Raw genomic sequence first — 16,851 nt, forward strand, 5'->3', positions numbered from 1 at the left:
GAGCCACGCTATCACGGCCGACGGCGACGACGGTTCTTCTTACCGTCTTTTTCCTGCCTTCTCTCTTTTCTCTTTTCTTTTTTTCTTCAATCCCTCCCGTCCTTTCGATCGCCCGATTCACTTCCTGTCTCGCTTCGCTTTAATCGCCTCGAAACCGCCTATCCGATTCTCACTTCTTTCTTTCTAACTTCCTTCGTTGTTGAAATTACCAGTCAGTTACTTTATCTTTACGCCTTGTCTTTTCTCTCGCGCTCTCTCTCCCTCTTTCATTGACCTGCTAAACGTCTATCACACGTGTCCCGTCGTCTCGAGCGTACGAGCTAGTTATTGGTTTGCATTTTCTCTGTCTACCTTTCTGCTCTACTCTATGTCGGCTCGGAAACTCCGGGTAATTTCGTACGAAAATTAACCTGGAAAAACGACCTCTTTTTTTTTCTTTTTTCTCTCCGAGAGTTTTTCCTCGTTCCCCGAGGAATTTCCGCGAAAACTGCAGCCGATCGTTACAAAGATATGCTGCAATTTCCGTAGGAAATTGCCATTTTACTACTTTGTGAATTGAAATGTGTCAATTTTTCTTATCTTTCTATTGATAGGTAATATATATTTATATCATTTATCTTGAAAGTAATCTTTTATATCATTTATCTTATAAGTAATCTTTATATATACTATATAGAATAAAAAAGAACAAAAATATATTGGGTTGTCACACATTCCTCTCATCCTAAAATTCCATATCTTTTCCCCGATTTTCAGATAACATTTCATAATTTTTTCTGATACTTTCAATAATAATATTTTGAAATTTTTTTTTGTAGTTTCATTCTGATTTGGAAACCGTCAAATATTTTGTTGAGAAAGCAATTTAACATAGCAATGTAAATTAATGTTGCTGACACTACTTGCATTTAATTGTTAAGTTGGTAGTATTTCAAAACTGCGAAGGTGTGATGTGTGCACATTAAACTTCTGTAAAGCCAAGAGCTTTAATTTTCCAGTTTTGTGGCAATTCCGTATATATATAAATAAAAGATATAAAGATAGAAAAATAAAAAATATACATATATACAAAGAATATGATATAAATCTTAATATATATTCTCTATTAGGCTGATACTAATTTAAAAAAATGTTACATGTTAATTAGCGATCCCAATTAGGATCTATATACATAGATTCATTTGAGAAAGTACAGCGTGGTGGCAAGTTATACTGGGTGTTCGAAACGGAACAAGCAAAGACAATTTTCTACTTGAAGAACGGAGGAATGGTCTAAAATAAATGTGTTGAATAGACGAAAGATCTCCACACAGATTACCATAAAAGCCCCTTTGCTCTTTTCACGATCGTTGAACCGTGCCTCCTTTTCGCGGTAAATCAAAGGGATCCCACAAAACGGCGGAATTCCTCGCCGCCGTCAACGACCGAGCTTCTCAAAGTCCGTAAAAGTGGTAGTAAAAAAGAGAAAATTTGAATTATAGCGTTTTCATTACGTCTACTTTCGTAAAATAATGCAGAGTTTCTGAAAGATAATAACGTGTCGACGTCTCGAATTTAATTCGCGACGGAAAGTCGAGGAATTTATGAATGACAATATTTAGCTTGTGAATATTGCGATTTACGACACGCGAAGAATGCGTGACCAGAAGGGTATCTGTAAATCCAAGGATTCTAAGGAAGCTAAAAGTATACAAATATACTGGTTAAGGAATCCTCGACGCTTCCATTCATTCGTGTGTCACGTTTCAACGCATAATATAGTCCAATTTTGCGCCTGGCTTATTTAACTGCGAAAACGATATCTTTATCATTGGTACACAGTGAAAAACATGTGTTAAAATTGATTCTTGTTAAAAAAAATTAAATTAATTAAACTGATTCTCTCTTTCATTTCTAGGTAATAATAATAATAATAATAACACAATTTATAAGTCGACAATTAACATAAAAATAATAAATTTTAAAAGATATATTCTGAGATAAATATAAATAAAATGTGTTAATTAACGTATTATAAACTAGTTTTACTAAAGAAATATGCTTCCACAATTTGCTTTTAAATTGTGTCAGTATTACATTTTTGTGTTAAATCTTCACATAATATATATGTTACTTTTTAACACATTCTTGTGTTCAATTAACATAAAAATTTGGGACACGTGAAATGTATTAAATTTAACATAAATTTTCTAACTGTGAACTCTCTAAATTCTTTAGAATGAAATTTCACTCTAAGGCTGGTATTTATACATTTGTCGTACAACAAAGCATTTTAAACCTATTGATTGGCTGCAGGAAAGAGAAGTTGTTCGATCTCTCTCTTCTATAGCCAATCAATGAACTTAAAATCTGTATTGTACGACAAATGTAATATTAGATTAAAGGGTAAAAATTGAAAAAAACCATTCTTGAAAAAGAGTAGCTTAATTTTCAATTTTTAAGAATGAGATTTATGAGATTTCACTCTTCAGAGTGAGATTCACTCTAAAAGTTGTAGAAAGTATCAATTGAAGGAATTCAGTCCCCTATACATTTAAGATTTAACGCGAGGATAAATCCGAGGATCGAGGAGGCTGTTGATCCACCATTTTCCACGTCCACATGGAGGGTCAAATATACGACGCCCGAATTTGCGCCCTAAACGAGCGTAAAGCCTCTGTATCAGAGTACGGATTGAAAATTGATCCGTAACAGTTAACATATGTTTTTGACACTAAAAAAAATACCGTTCTTTCCGGGACTCACCGAAATCTTTGTTATTACGTTGGAAAAAGAATAGCTGTATTAACTGTAATTTTGGTTAGAAATAGACAAATAAAAATTTTTTAGTTAAATCTATCATTGGAATAAACAGAATTTTGATTTATCAGAATCTTCTTATTTGTTCATTTTCAATCAAATATTTTTCTCAGTATAGTTTCATTATATTTTTTACAGAATTTTTCAAGTTCAGAATTATGAAAAATAAGGTTATGAAACACAGAATAAGAGATAAAATTATTATTATTGTAATAAAAATTAGAGAAAGTCTCCAGATCAACAGGATATATTCGCGTTATCACCAATGTAAGATTAATTTTAATCTCAGTTCAATTTACTCTTATCTTTTCCTAACTCTGATGCCATTGTCTACAATATAGATTAACTTTAATCTTAGTTCAATTTACTTTTCACCTTTTCCTTGGAATTAGAAAAAGGTGAAGTGTTCATTGAATCGAGATAAAAATAAACTAAATTAGTTGAAACGGACATTAGAATTAGAAAAAAATAAACAGAAAGTTAAACTGAGATTAAAGTTATCTTACATTGATGGAACCGGATTGCGAATTGTAGATTAGAATTCGACTGATCAGAACGAACGAAGATTAAAATTAAATTTATTGGATTAGTCGAATTCTAATCTCCATTTCGTGATTCCCAATCTCCAATGCGTAGTCTGACACAGGTTTAACATCGACAATTTCAATTGAAACAACGATCCATGGACACCTATACGATGTCGCGATTAACGTGAAGTAGCATTACGTTCTCTCGTGAAAATTTAAATGGCACATGTATCTCGTTTACTCGACCCGATGCTGGATAAACGGTTACGGCCGCGTAAATGAATCGTGGGCGTATATGCACACTCGTGTTATACCCGAACATCAGTATGTATTAGCAACAAATTCGATCTGGCATCCCGTAAAATTTCGCACACATGCCGACAAACGGCAACCGTAATTCCATCTGTGAGATGAATTAGATCTTCCTCTAAAATGCGAGACCGTTTTCGCCACGTCAATGTTTATATCTGGAAATTAATAATCGCAGTTTGACAAATACTTCAATACAAATTACGTGTATACGTTACGTTCTTTAATCGTAATTAGATGAAGGCGAATTTCTTAACCTTCCATCGGCACAGTGAAATTTTTCGATCATGTTTCGCATCGTTGAAAGCTACAGTATATTTTTTATTGTTCTGGACTGTGTAAAAATCTAAAAAAAAATTCTTGTATGTTTTTTTGTATGAAACTATTAACATATTTTTATTAGAATAGAAACTGTATATATAGATTTAAAAATCCTTTTCCACAATTAAAATATAAATGATAATATAAACTAGTCGACTTTATGCTAAGAATGAAAAAAAGTTGGACAACAATTATAGTTTTTATCGACTTCTGGCGTTAACTTGTGCTTTATCTAAAAGTTCTGTACTTTGTACGTATGAAACAATTTTGTGAACTAAGGATTACATAAACAAATAATATTGCATTCTTAGAATTGGGCTTAGATAGCTAATATGAAAAATCAATTAAATAAAGATTTTATACGAATGCGTGCAATATTGATGTAGCAGGGTGTTGTGTTAATGACACATAAATCGTGAATGTGTAGATCCTACACGGAGAGAATTTTCTTTTAAAATTTACCCTGAAAATATGGTGATTGTGGTACAATACAATATTTTAAAGATTTTTACCATGCACTTCAGTAAAATTGATCAAACTTATTTTATACTTTATTGTAGTTTTATTAATGAATGAGAGAGATTTATATTAAAATTCTTCGAAATACAATATTGTCCCACGGCTGTCATATTTTCAAGGTAAATTCTAAGAAAAAATTCTCTCCGTGTATTGAATCGTTAAAACAGACGACTTTAGAATATCCTTAAAAGTCCCAGTGTGCCAGTAGAGGGTTAATATATATTTCACGTTTCAACCTCCCACATATTCCGCGCGTATATCTATATATACTCTCTTTCCTGCGTAGAACATTAATCTCATTTTCGTAATTTTCGTTTATTAAATAGATATCGTTGCTTTCACTTTCTCATATCTAATTTCAGAGCACAGCCTTTACCGCGATATTTTCATTTTAATTAACAGTTGGTTCTTTGATTATTGTAATAATGTGTTTTACGTCATAAATAATAATTCACGTACTTTAGTTAGTATCCGTGCTATTAACGTATGTTTTATAATTTTATTTATACGTGGGAGTAATTATATTTCAGAATATACTGTTTCTCCCGAGAATTCTGCTTTGTGATTTTTGCCTCCATATTTATTGAAACAAGCCCGTTCGATGCGTCGGCCGGCGTATATTTACGTATCGAAAGATCTGTACCCCCCAAAAGTCATTCATCAATTTCTTCTCGAAAAGTACCCGTAGCCAGTATCGAATAAAACAACAGTTTTTGTTTATTCAAACGCAAATATATAGCGTTCCATCTAAACATTTGTATCAACTTTCTAAACTTGCAATTTATTTATGCTTCGAAATGTACAAAAATTATTAATTAAAACTTTATAACACTCACAGCTTCATATAATTATTTCTACAACGATATTCAAATGTATCTGCAAATGTATGCGTTTGCCTCGTTTAAAAAGTTTCCATATCTACAAACTTGTAAGTTCTGCTTATTCAGAGAAAAGCTCGAGCTTCCATTGAATTCTTTTCAATACGATCCAATTGATATTGATATTTAATCTCTCTATCAGCATTAATAAAAATCTCTTAATTGTAATAACATTATCTCTTTCATTATAATCTGTTAATAATAAAAAATAAAAACTCAACAAAATATGAATTTTAAAACAAATTCTAAATACTTTCAGGACAAACGATTCTAATTTTACAGCCAATTAGAATCGTAGCTACCTCAATTAACATGTATATTTGTTTTAAAATTCATATTTTATCATTGATGTTTATTTTTCATTATTAACAGAGATTATAATAAAGAAATATTGCTTTTATCAATTTATGTATTGTGTTAATTTTTATTTGTCATTATTAACAGATTACAATGAAAAGATATTACATTTCTAACAATTACATTTGTATCTGTAAAAAGTAAAAAGGGACTTGCCAGTGCTAATGGAAAAACTGACGCACCGCGAGTGTAATTTTTAATTACACGAGAACTCATGACATGGCGGAAAACTCGTGTCGTGCTCGACTGCGATATGTCAAGGGCTATTATCGAGGGTACGGGAACAACGTTGGGATACGTTTGCTGAAAAACCGCAGACTGCACGGGGCGCACACCGTCGGAGTTGCGAGCATACGAGAAGTGCGAACGAGAGCACTTTTGTCCGGCCTCCTCTCTCGTCTCTTTGCCGTCCGGTCGGCGTGCACGCCAGGTCCGTGCGCGGGCACCGCATCGAATGAATAACTGAAACAATGCGGAGCGAAAGCGAGGCGCAGTACCGTGGCGCTCTCGTAACATCGATCGTAAGATTACAATTGGGTTAAAGCCGGAGTCGCTTGTCGTGTTAGTGGAGAAGAGAAGGACCGGATCCGATCAACCGATCAACGTCGATGGTCAACCTTGGAACGGTCTATCTTGGTCCCAAGGGTGTTTTATGATCCCCGTTTACCAATTGTTTCCAGAGATAAGATGTACTTTGGTCAATAAAACGATAAAAACACGATCTGTGTCCACATAACTTCGTTCAATACCTTTTTCTTTAAGATCGACATAAAAACGCAAAAAAAGTGTTTGGTATTTGTGATTATGGTTGTATGATAAAATAATTATGATTAGTAGCTCCATCTTATACTTTCCTCTTATATAATGAGAGTAATTTATATTTAGTTCTATATAGAAATATATAATTATATTTATAATTTTATGTATAAAACGCAAAGTTGTCACAAATTCTTGATCCTAAAATTTCATAACAATTCCCTGATTTTCAGACAAAATTTCATGATTTTTTCTGATGCTTTCAGTAATATTTTGAAACTTTTTGTATTTTCATCCTAATTTGGAAACCGTCAAATATTTTGTTGCGAGAGCAATTTGACATAGTAATATCATTAATATTGCTAACACTGCTTCCATTTAATTGTTAAGTTAATAATATTCCAAAACTGTAGATATAATGTACACATGTCTTCTTTCAAAAGTAAAAAATTTTATTTTAAATTTTGCAAAATTTTCAGACTTTTTCCTGATTTCTCTGACTGTTTTCAATTTCTCTCACATTTCTCTGATTTTTAATTTTACAGCAACCTTAGAAAATATATAGTTGTACTGAAAGTTATTATAATTTATACATTTTTGATATTTAGAATCATACCAAAGTGTATAAAAATATTACTACTAACATTATAGCAGGAACTGTAAAGATCGAGCTCCCAACCTTAACTATTTTCATATATCAGTATTGTCACAGAATATATGTATTTTATGAACAATTAGTCAACATTCTACTAATCGTGCTTATCTCATGAAGGAAATTCCATTTCACGATTCGAGTCACTTCAATAGTATATACAAGCCATAGATTCTCGTAACTCTAAAACTATGTGTGAAAGATAATTTCAACTAGAATCAAACAGTTTGTACATTTCGAATGTTTCATTTTCATCCGAATAAAACAGTTTAGGTTCTAAATATATCATTTTTCACTGTAAGAAATTAAGTGGCCGTTTAAAAAAACCTGCATCATTGCAACAATTGATTGGAATAACGATGGACCGTCTTGCATCCGGTTGTACTATGACAAAGTCAATGAAGCAAGAAGGCTAATGAGGAATATGATGGAGGGAGGGAGCGAGACAAAGCATGGGGCGAGGGAGGAAAGCTGGGAAACAAGGGAAAATACACGGGGTGAAGGATGACTGGAACGAGACGCAGCTATGCGAGGTCGCGAGGAAAGCGGCAGAAGACGAAGAGTGGAAAAGGGGATGGTGAGGTACATCGGCGGGATGAGTGGCGGGGGGGGGGGGGGCGGGGGGGAGAGGCGCGCGCAACCCCTGCAGCCGACCCGCCCTTGTCTACCATTTTCCGCCAATCTCTCGCCGTTGTGAACGCCGCCGAAATTCCTGCCGATTTTACGAGATCTTTCGCGAACACGTTCATCGTTTCAATTATATGACTATAATTTATAACTATATATGTTTTTGTATATAGAATTATATACCAAAGTATATAAATATAATTATCATTACTAACGTTATAGAGGTAATAATTATAAAAGTCAAGCTCTTAACAGTAACTATTTTATCAAGCAATTACAACCGCAATACAAAGCACTTTTCTCTAGAATACTCACGAGGAAAACTTACACACGTTTAAACGTAAGTTAAATAAACTTGTGAACGCAATATTTGTTAACACAATATATGGAACTCTAAATTGGGTCCGCAATCTTATCTTATCCGGAAATACATGTGCACACCAAATAAGTCTATTTATTAATTTGTACACGATATCAGTTACTTTTGTAACCTTAAGGTACTCGAGCTCTTCTAATTTCATCTCCCTACTCCGATATTCTACCGAGCTTATTCTTAAATACGCAGTTTGGAAAAATTCTCCGCAACAACGGATCCACTTTCACAAAATCACACGACGTAAAGAAGCAGATGCGTTGAACTTTCTGCACGCGCGACTTTAATGTGCGAGCAAATAAAAATTTATCGGTAAAGGTCAAATGAAAGCACACCTGGTGATAGGTGAAATAGAAATCTACCGGAGACAGTAAGGGACATATCAGTTTTCGTGAAAAAAAGAGGAAAAAACGAAGTGACTGCAAATTCCTATCCATGCGCGCGATCTCGCAGAGCGACAATTAGTGACGATTTCTACCCGAGCGATTGTCATCCTGCTGAACGTTTCTCGAGTCAATATCTGTCGATGCGACGTGAAAATGCACGCTCCAGCATACGGCTGGAAATGAAAATCCCTGTTAGCTCGATGTGCCCATAACGATGTGTGACGTACTGGGTGGACTGTAAGTAACATAGGTAACCCTCAATACACACGATGATTTTCCGGTCTTTTACACACGATGGGTCGTTCGTGTCCCACACTGTTAAATTCATAATGTCAAATTATACCCAATTTGAGTTATTTTTTATAACTTTTATCATAGGTCGCCATGCCTCCAACTTAATATATGTCGTTAATTTAACTAAAACAACGAGATTAAATAATTTAACTCAATTATAATTCCAAATTAAACCGGTAAGAATAAATAAAATTAAGAAAGAGAAATCATATTTTCAAGAAAATATATTAAATTTAATATAATCGTGTGTAAGGATTATATATATATATATATATATAACCCTTAAAATGTGCCTTCAATTCTTCAGACACGCGACTTCCCTCGCAATTTCTTGGTATTAAACCGAACTGACTGATCCTTGGATTCATAGACCTTCCGCGGAAATTAAACGCTTATTTGAAACTTGGATCTCGCAAAATCCCGGATTAGATAAGTTTCGATATTCCTTGTGTTCAACGCGATATAATTTCGCAGTATACTCCGGGTATACCAGAAACGCTCGCTGAAGCGAGTTGAGGAACTCGTTTGTATATCGCCCGTTTCCGCGAGACATGCAGACGTATCAATATCGGACGGTAAATCTCCGCGGATGAATATACCCACGTGGGAAAAAAACTAGCTTACCTACCTGGAAAAGCTCTACTACGCTGTGTAAAAAGCGTACGCGAGCGTCGTGTAACGTATTTGTGTGCGCAAAACATGCGAGAAACTTGCGATGGTATGCGACATGTTGGCTAACGAAAATCGATAAAGGGTGGTTTTACGAACCAATTTCTGCGACGATACAGTGTCTCCTTCAACGACGTCGATGGAGGGCTGGCGGACTTACCTGCAAAAAGAAATGACAACATTTAAGCATAAATCAAAACTTGACGCGGTATTCGTGCGAAATTTTCATCTCCATCCATCACTCCGCAATCTTTCTATTGTAGCGCCGTAATATTTCCCCCGAGATTGTCAGCAGTTAAATGTAAATTGTATATTGGAAAAGCGTGTAACTTTGTGCGCCAGCTCTTAAGTATTCACCATCCGCACTTACTAATATCTTACTGGGAAAAATTTCTGATTATAAATAAACGAATCAGAAGAGTCTCATAGTAATCAGAATTCTGGTTACCTCAACTAGAATTATATAATAGATTCAATCAGAAAATTCTGATTTGTCCATTTTCCACTAGAATTTCAATCGATGCAATCAGACTCTTTTTTCCAGTGCTCCAATTATTAAGAAACACGTCGATATCGCGCCAAGATAGATTAAAAAAAATTTTTCTTGGAAGCAATGGTCCTTGGTGTGAACAAAATTGGAACACGTGTCTTTATTATACATTTACGCGAATCAATAATTTAATAAATGCGCCTGTGTATCTGGTATTTAATGGAAACTCTCGACGCCGATCGGTGTGGGCGAGCCTTTAATGCTCCGCTCGGAGACCAGCGTTACACACTAGGTTAGTAACAAATAGATCAATATTGGCTCGTGGTTTGCGTGTGACGCATCGAGCCGCGTATGAACTCATTTCCGCAGGGCCATCACCGATCGCGGAATATTTTCACAGTTTTGTTTCGTGTTGCCTCGTCAAAAGCGGACGTTTACGTTTAAGTTTCAAGCAGTCCCTTTGAATTCGCAAACTCTTTGCATTCCTACAAGTTTTGAGATGTCACGAACCTTTGGATTCAGCGAATCCTTGTTTGGAAAAGTGTGCTTGAGAGGAAAATGAGAGAATTTAGTATCTGTGATAATTGCATGATAAAATTTTATTGTGTGTGGGCTATTTTTTATAATTATTACTACTATAATGTGAGTAATAATTTTATTTATGGTTCTGTATAAAAAAATTATATATATAATTAGTTATAATTTATAGTAGTTTTCGATGTCAACTATCTCATCCATCTCATCATGCCTTACATAATTATTTTGATAATCTAACAAAATTATTTTCAGATCTAACTGAATTTTTAGTTACTTTAGCGAAATCGTTTTTTCTCTCCGTGAATATATTTTTTAGTGTATAGAATCATATAATTATTGTTACTTAAATATAATTATTATTACTAGCATTATAGCAGTGATAATTATAACAAAAATAGGACTCCTAATTATAATTATGTTGCCATGCAATTATAGTCACGAATACCAAACAACGCTTTTCTGTCATATTGAGAGAAACGTATATTATTTTGTTCATATATGAATTACAAAAACTTTCTTGTTTTTTTAATTTAAATTCATATCATTTTTGTGTTATAGGATAACCAAATTTTGACTGAAACACAATTTGACTGGAACACAATTTTGAAATTAAAAAATGAAGTTTTTATAATTTATATATCAATGAAACAATGGTTATTCATACCAAATATATTTTTCTCACATGAATTTTTAAATCTACTGATCTTTCACCGTATTTTCAATTCTCGGCTCCTGATATTCCTACAATTTCCGAGTTCACGTTAGAACGTAGATGCACAGCCTTCGATTTTATAATGCATTATCTATCATACCACGGATAAAGCGTCCTTATCGCATTATGCAGAATCGTAAATTTTCGCAGCCGTTCTGTGAGTTCGCGATGCAATTGCTAATTCTCGCATGAATCACTGACGTTGAATTCTCCTCGCCGATGCCGCACGTGCCTCGATTTAATGCGCCCCTCGAAAACGAGATCGATACATGTGTAGTAATAGTAAACAGGCGGTGGTTACTCCTTTCCTCCACTTTTTTTTTTTATCGATGACCCGTCGACCGCAGATAAAAGCCGCGGGTACGTTTTTAATTGGCAAACGGTCCGATTCGCGCCGCGGAGCAACGTAAATGCGCTTTTCTCGTAAAGCCGCGGTGCGAATCCGTCGTGCGCGCGACGTAAATCGAGAGCTGACGGACTTTAACATACGACACTGACCTTGCCCATTTGGAGAATCCCATTCGTTTGGGAAATTATTCCGCAGTTTCAAGTAACATGCAACATGATAACGCTTACGATTCGAAGTCACGTCGTTTCGAATGAATTCGATATGTCTTGTGAATACGCTTCCAAAAACAAAGATCACACTCTGAGAGAAAATATTTGATATTTTACCTGAAAAGCTGTATAACAATATATTAATAATAATAATAATATTAATAATATACAAAAAATTGAAAGATTGCTGTATTATTTGGATACAAAAAGTATTTGTAATCCAGAAATTTAGCTTCTATATAGTCATTTTCACAAAGATCTTTCGTTTATATCAAGACAAAGGGTACTTTCTAAAACATTTAGAGTACACTGTTAAAAAAGACATAAAATTTAATGTACTTTTAAGTTACAAAAATTAAATTAAATTTATATACATTAAATTTTATGTATCTGTAACTGAAAAGTATATTTGTGTACATGTACATGAAATTTAGTGTACGTTTCATAAAATTTTACGAAGTAAAATTTTAGTACATTTTTTATTAAATTTTATGCAGATTTGTATAAAATTTAATGTAAGTAACCTTAAATTTAAGTAATTTGTAACTTCATTTTCATTGACAACACATTAAAATTTTAAACACATATTGACAACACATTAAAATTTTACAAATTACTTAAATTTAAGGTTACTTACATTAAATTTTATACAAATCTGCATAAAATTTAATAAAAAATGTACTAAACTTCGTAAAATTTTATGAAACGTACACTAAATTTCATGTACATGTACACAAATATACTTTTCAGTTACAGATACATAAAATTTAATGTAGTCATAAAATTTAATTTAATTTTTGTAACTTAAAAGTACATTAAATTTTATGTCTTTTTTAACAGTGTAGGTCTCACTCTGAAGAGTGGAATCTCAATGATTAAAAATTGAGCCACTCTTTTTTAATTTTCATTCCTTAGAGGTTTAGAGTAAGATTCCACTTCAAACAACTTAGAAATACTCATTGTTAATCAATAACTAATTAATGTTTTTTTACAAATACTTCTTTTTAAATAAAAATCTCCCTGAAATTTTTGCATTTACTAGTTTTCTATCTTTAGCGCTACTTTACGACTACATGTAGTGTACAACATTCACATAAATACACTCATGCTAATACACGTCATCACTGATTGAGATGATTATTAAATCATGAGATTTTATTCTTTCATTCGTGGCCGTATACAATGAGTTGCTTTTAGCGTAGTGCCATTCGATTTGTGTCACGCTGCTCGGAATAAACAGCGTTACCTCTTACGTTCTATTTTTCTCCGACTTCGACCTACGTGTTCTTACTCTTTTTCGAAATGTCATGTTCAGGATATACTTTCCCATCATAATAATACCATCGTAATACTATACGAGAGAGAACTTAATACATCCGGATTAAAACTTGTTTGTGGAACAATTTATCTTGTAAATTATTGGAAAAACAACTAATAAAGAATTATATATAAACTTATTAAACATTAACGCTATAAACTTTTTACTAAAAAAATACCATCGTGTACTATATAAACGCGTCCAGATTAAAACTTTTTCACGGAACAATTCATCTTGTAAATTATTGGAGAAAAACAAGTAATACAAAATTGTATTTAAAATTATTAAATATTGACACTAAGTTTTTTAAAAATAAAACCAACATCTTCCCTTTAATACAAGCCAAAAACAATTGATGCCGTTAAATATATACAGCATATACAGGGTGTTAGTTAAGTATGTTCCCAAACTCAACAGAGCGATTCTTTGGTTTATTTCAAGTAAAAAAGTCCATATAAACATGTGTCCTAAACGACTTAGTTTCCGAAATACAGGATAGGTCGAGCAGAAACTCAATCTTGGCCTCCTAGATCACCAGACTTAAATCCTTTGGATTATTTCCTTTAGGGGCATCTGAAATCATTGATTTATACCACCCCAATTGAGAATGAGAATGATTTGAGGAATCGAATAGTTGCTTCATGCGAGGTAATACGTAACACGCCTGGTATCTTTGAGCGTGTACGTCAATCTTTGAGAAGAAGGCTCAATGGATGTATCATGGCGCAAGGTGGACATTTTCAACAATTCATCTAATTGTTTTATTTCGTCAGAAGAACTGAAGCCTGTTTTTGTTTTTCTGTTTTTGACTAGTTTTTGACTAGTTCAAGTTGTATTTCTTTCAAATAAACAGATTATTACTACACGTTTAAATCTTTTTATTTCGGAAACTAAGCCGTTTAAGACACATGTTTATATGGATTTTTTTTACTTGAAATAAACCAAAGAATCGCTCTGTTGAATTTGGGAACATACTTAACTAACACTCTGTATTTGAAGAATTGTTTTGTTACAGAATTGAAAAAACAAAAACTCAATATTGTAAAACGTCTTAACATCCATTTACGATATCGAGACGGCCGATAATAAAGGCCTAGGCACTTATATATGGAGAAAAATACACACTATTTATCGCACCCGATACGATACTAGGTGATAAAGACTTCTTCTATGCAAACAAGGCGACTGACCGACACTCAACGTACAAATTTATATTGACGTAGAAGAATTTCTTTTACATCGTCATTTTAAATCTCAAAAAAAAAATAGAGCAACAATGCAAACAAACAGATAAGCGTATTATAACAATAGTATTTAGAGATAAAATTTAGAAAACGATTAAAATTAGAAAAAAATTAATTCTTCTGGAATAAAGAGGACAGAATTTAAAATTAATCCAACATCTTTCAACAAATCGGCTTTCTTTTTCTAATATTTCAACTTTTTTATTAATAAAGACATATTTGTTTGATACCGTTATATTCCTTAATGCTTAAACCTTCCTTAGCGCTTAACGCTATTCCTTAACGATTTAATAACAAAAATTTTTTCAATATGTTCATTTTCATAAAAGTAAACACTCGAACTGGATTGCCTATGCTATACAGTAAACACTATTGTTTCCGTAGTATGTAAAGCGTTTAAAGCTTATTCCGTAATTGCTTAATAGTTATAAGTATTGTATTATAGTTGTAAGAATCGATCAATTACAGTTGAATATTCTCTTTATATTTAACTGTAATTGGTCAATTCTTACAACCTACAATCACTTACAATTGTAGAATGGGCTTAAGGGTTAATCATTTGTTTACATGGTTCCCTCCAATCAGATTTTGATTCCAAAATGATATTTTCTCCTTGATATTACAATTTTATTTTCCGGTAGTGTACTTTCTCAAATTATAATGCACATTCAGTTGATTTCAAGTTTAAATCACAAATTTCTTAAAAAATAAATTAATAATAAAATAAAAATTATACATATATCAAACAATTTAATTTGACATACTTTCACAATGTGAGAAAGAAGTTTTTCTCTTTGTCTTTCTTCACAGAGAAAATCTGTTTCTCTTATTATATATGTAGAAAAGGGATAAATATGGTTTCATAAGATTCTCTCATACTCCGCACACACTACACAGTAGCTACGCTTCTGCCTGGAGCTAATTAGAAGTCAAGGTGCATCTTCATGCTAAAGCCCAAGGCACATTTTCAGCGTCAAAATAGTTTATATTACCAAAATTGGTATTAGACAATGAAAATGTATGAAAAGGATGTAGTATTACGTAAGGTAAAAACAGGAAATATGAAATAGAGCTAGTAATATGAAATAGGGGCTTATTTATTAAATAAAATATTGCAAATTGGCAGCAATCTGATATTTCAAAACCAACGTTAGCTAATTTAATCTCCAAAAGCGATTTTTGTCGAATCTCAGGAATATATGACAGCGAATATAAATTTGAAAGGGTAAAAACAACCGTCCAGCCATACTGGTGGCGAAAACGTCGGAGACTTAAAAGCGACATCGATCGATATACGGCTAGTCAAAAATACCAAAAAAAGCGGCCAGAAATGCGGACTTTCCGCCGGCGAAATGACGTCGGGAGAGAAATTTCGTCTCACGGTTCTTGACGCGGAAAACATGACGTCGCCGGCGGCGGCGACGACGTTGTCGTCGTCAGATTGGCTTGGGCCAATCACCGTCACGAGTCAGCAGCTCGACAGTGCAGCAACAGCAGCAACGCAAATCGATAATTACATATGCATTAAATTGTACTGTGCGGCCAACACGCCAGTCGGTTATCGCGATCTCCGTGGAGAATGGAAAAACGTAGACTAATTCGAGGCTCGTTGACCTCTTCGAATTGTTCGTTTTTTTCTAGTTATTCTTACAGACTGTACTATAACAGATTTTACGTTTCAGAATTAAATAATCGTAAGATATTTACTAGTATCATTATTAAATTGACAATCAATTTAATCTGAGATATTATTTCAGCTTCAATTTATGATTGTGAGTTTCAAGTTTGACCAGCGTGTAATCGACGTGCAATTTATATAACTGAAAGGCGTACTTAAAATTTACATATAAATACATGGTGTCCAGCAAAATCTAGCTAGTCAATTAAAGAACATTCTAGGTAAAAATCCTGGTTTTTCCAGGATTTATCCATCGATTAATTTTTATGATTTAATTAATTTTCATCGATTCATGCAATATTATACACTTTGTATTCAAGTTAGGATTCTATACGAATGAATTAAAACGCTAACAAATTATGGGAACAATATTATTTATTGCCTTATAAATGATACCAAACGAACGTTCCGTCAACACAAACGATTTTTTTACTGTTTTATTTTAGATATTAAATTCAAGTCTTCTGTTGATAACTTATTGCATCTTTAAGGCAGGATATATGCCCAAACACAATTTTTCTTTTTTTTATTTTTTTTCCACGCTGACTTTTTTTAGAATGAAAGAATAAATTCGAGGCCAGCTCTGAAATTTCAAAGATTTTCCAGGAATCTTCCAGAATACATAAAATTCCAGTATAATTCCAGGATTCAACAATATTCAAGGACCGCTGGACAACATGAAATATTATTAGGTACGAAGCTATATTACACAGTAAAAAATAAAATGTTAATTTTAACATTTTTTATTTGTCCCAGGAGATCCACTCTAAATTTTAAGTTAAAGTAACTCATTCGTCTTGTGTTATTTGTTAACGAATTAGTAATGTTAAATAATTGACACAATACT

At 33.2% G+C, this 16,851-nt stretch overlaps 1 protein-coding gene across 2 annotated transcripts in view; it reads right to left on the minus strand.

The window, feature by feature from the left end:
* The window catches only part of 14-3-3zeta (tyrosine 3-monooxygenase/tryptophan 5-monooxygenase activation protein zeta), a 75,942-nt gene that overhangs the window by 37,639 nt on the left and 21,452 nt on the right, over window positions 1-16,851 (minus strand). The gene's annotated exons all lie outside the window — the stretch shown is intronic.

Source organism: Trachymyrmex cornetzi, unplaced genomic scaffold (assembly GCF_001594075.2).
Source record: "Trachymyrmex cornetzi isolate Tcor2-1 unplaced genomic scaffold, Tcor1.1 scaffold1012, whole genome shotgun sequence".
In the NCBI taxonomy this organism is placed as follows: Eukaryota; Metazoa; Arthropoda; class Insecta; order Hymenoptera; family Formicidae; genus Trachymyrmex; species Trachymyrmex cornetzi.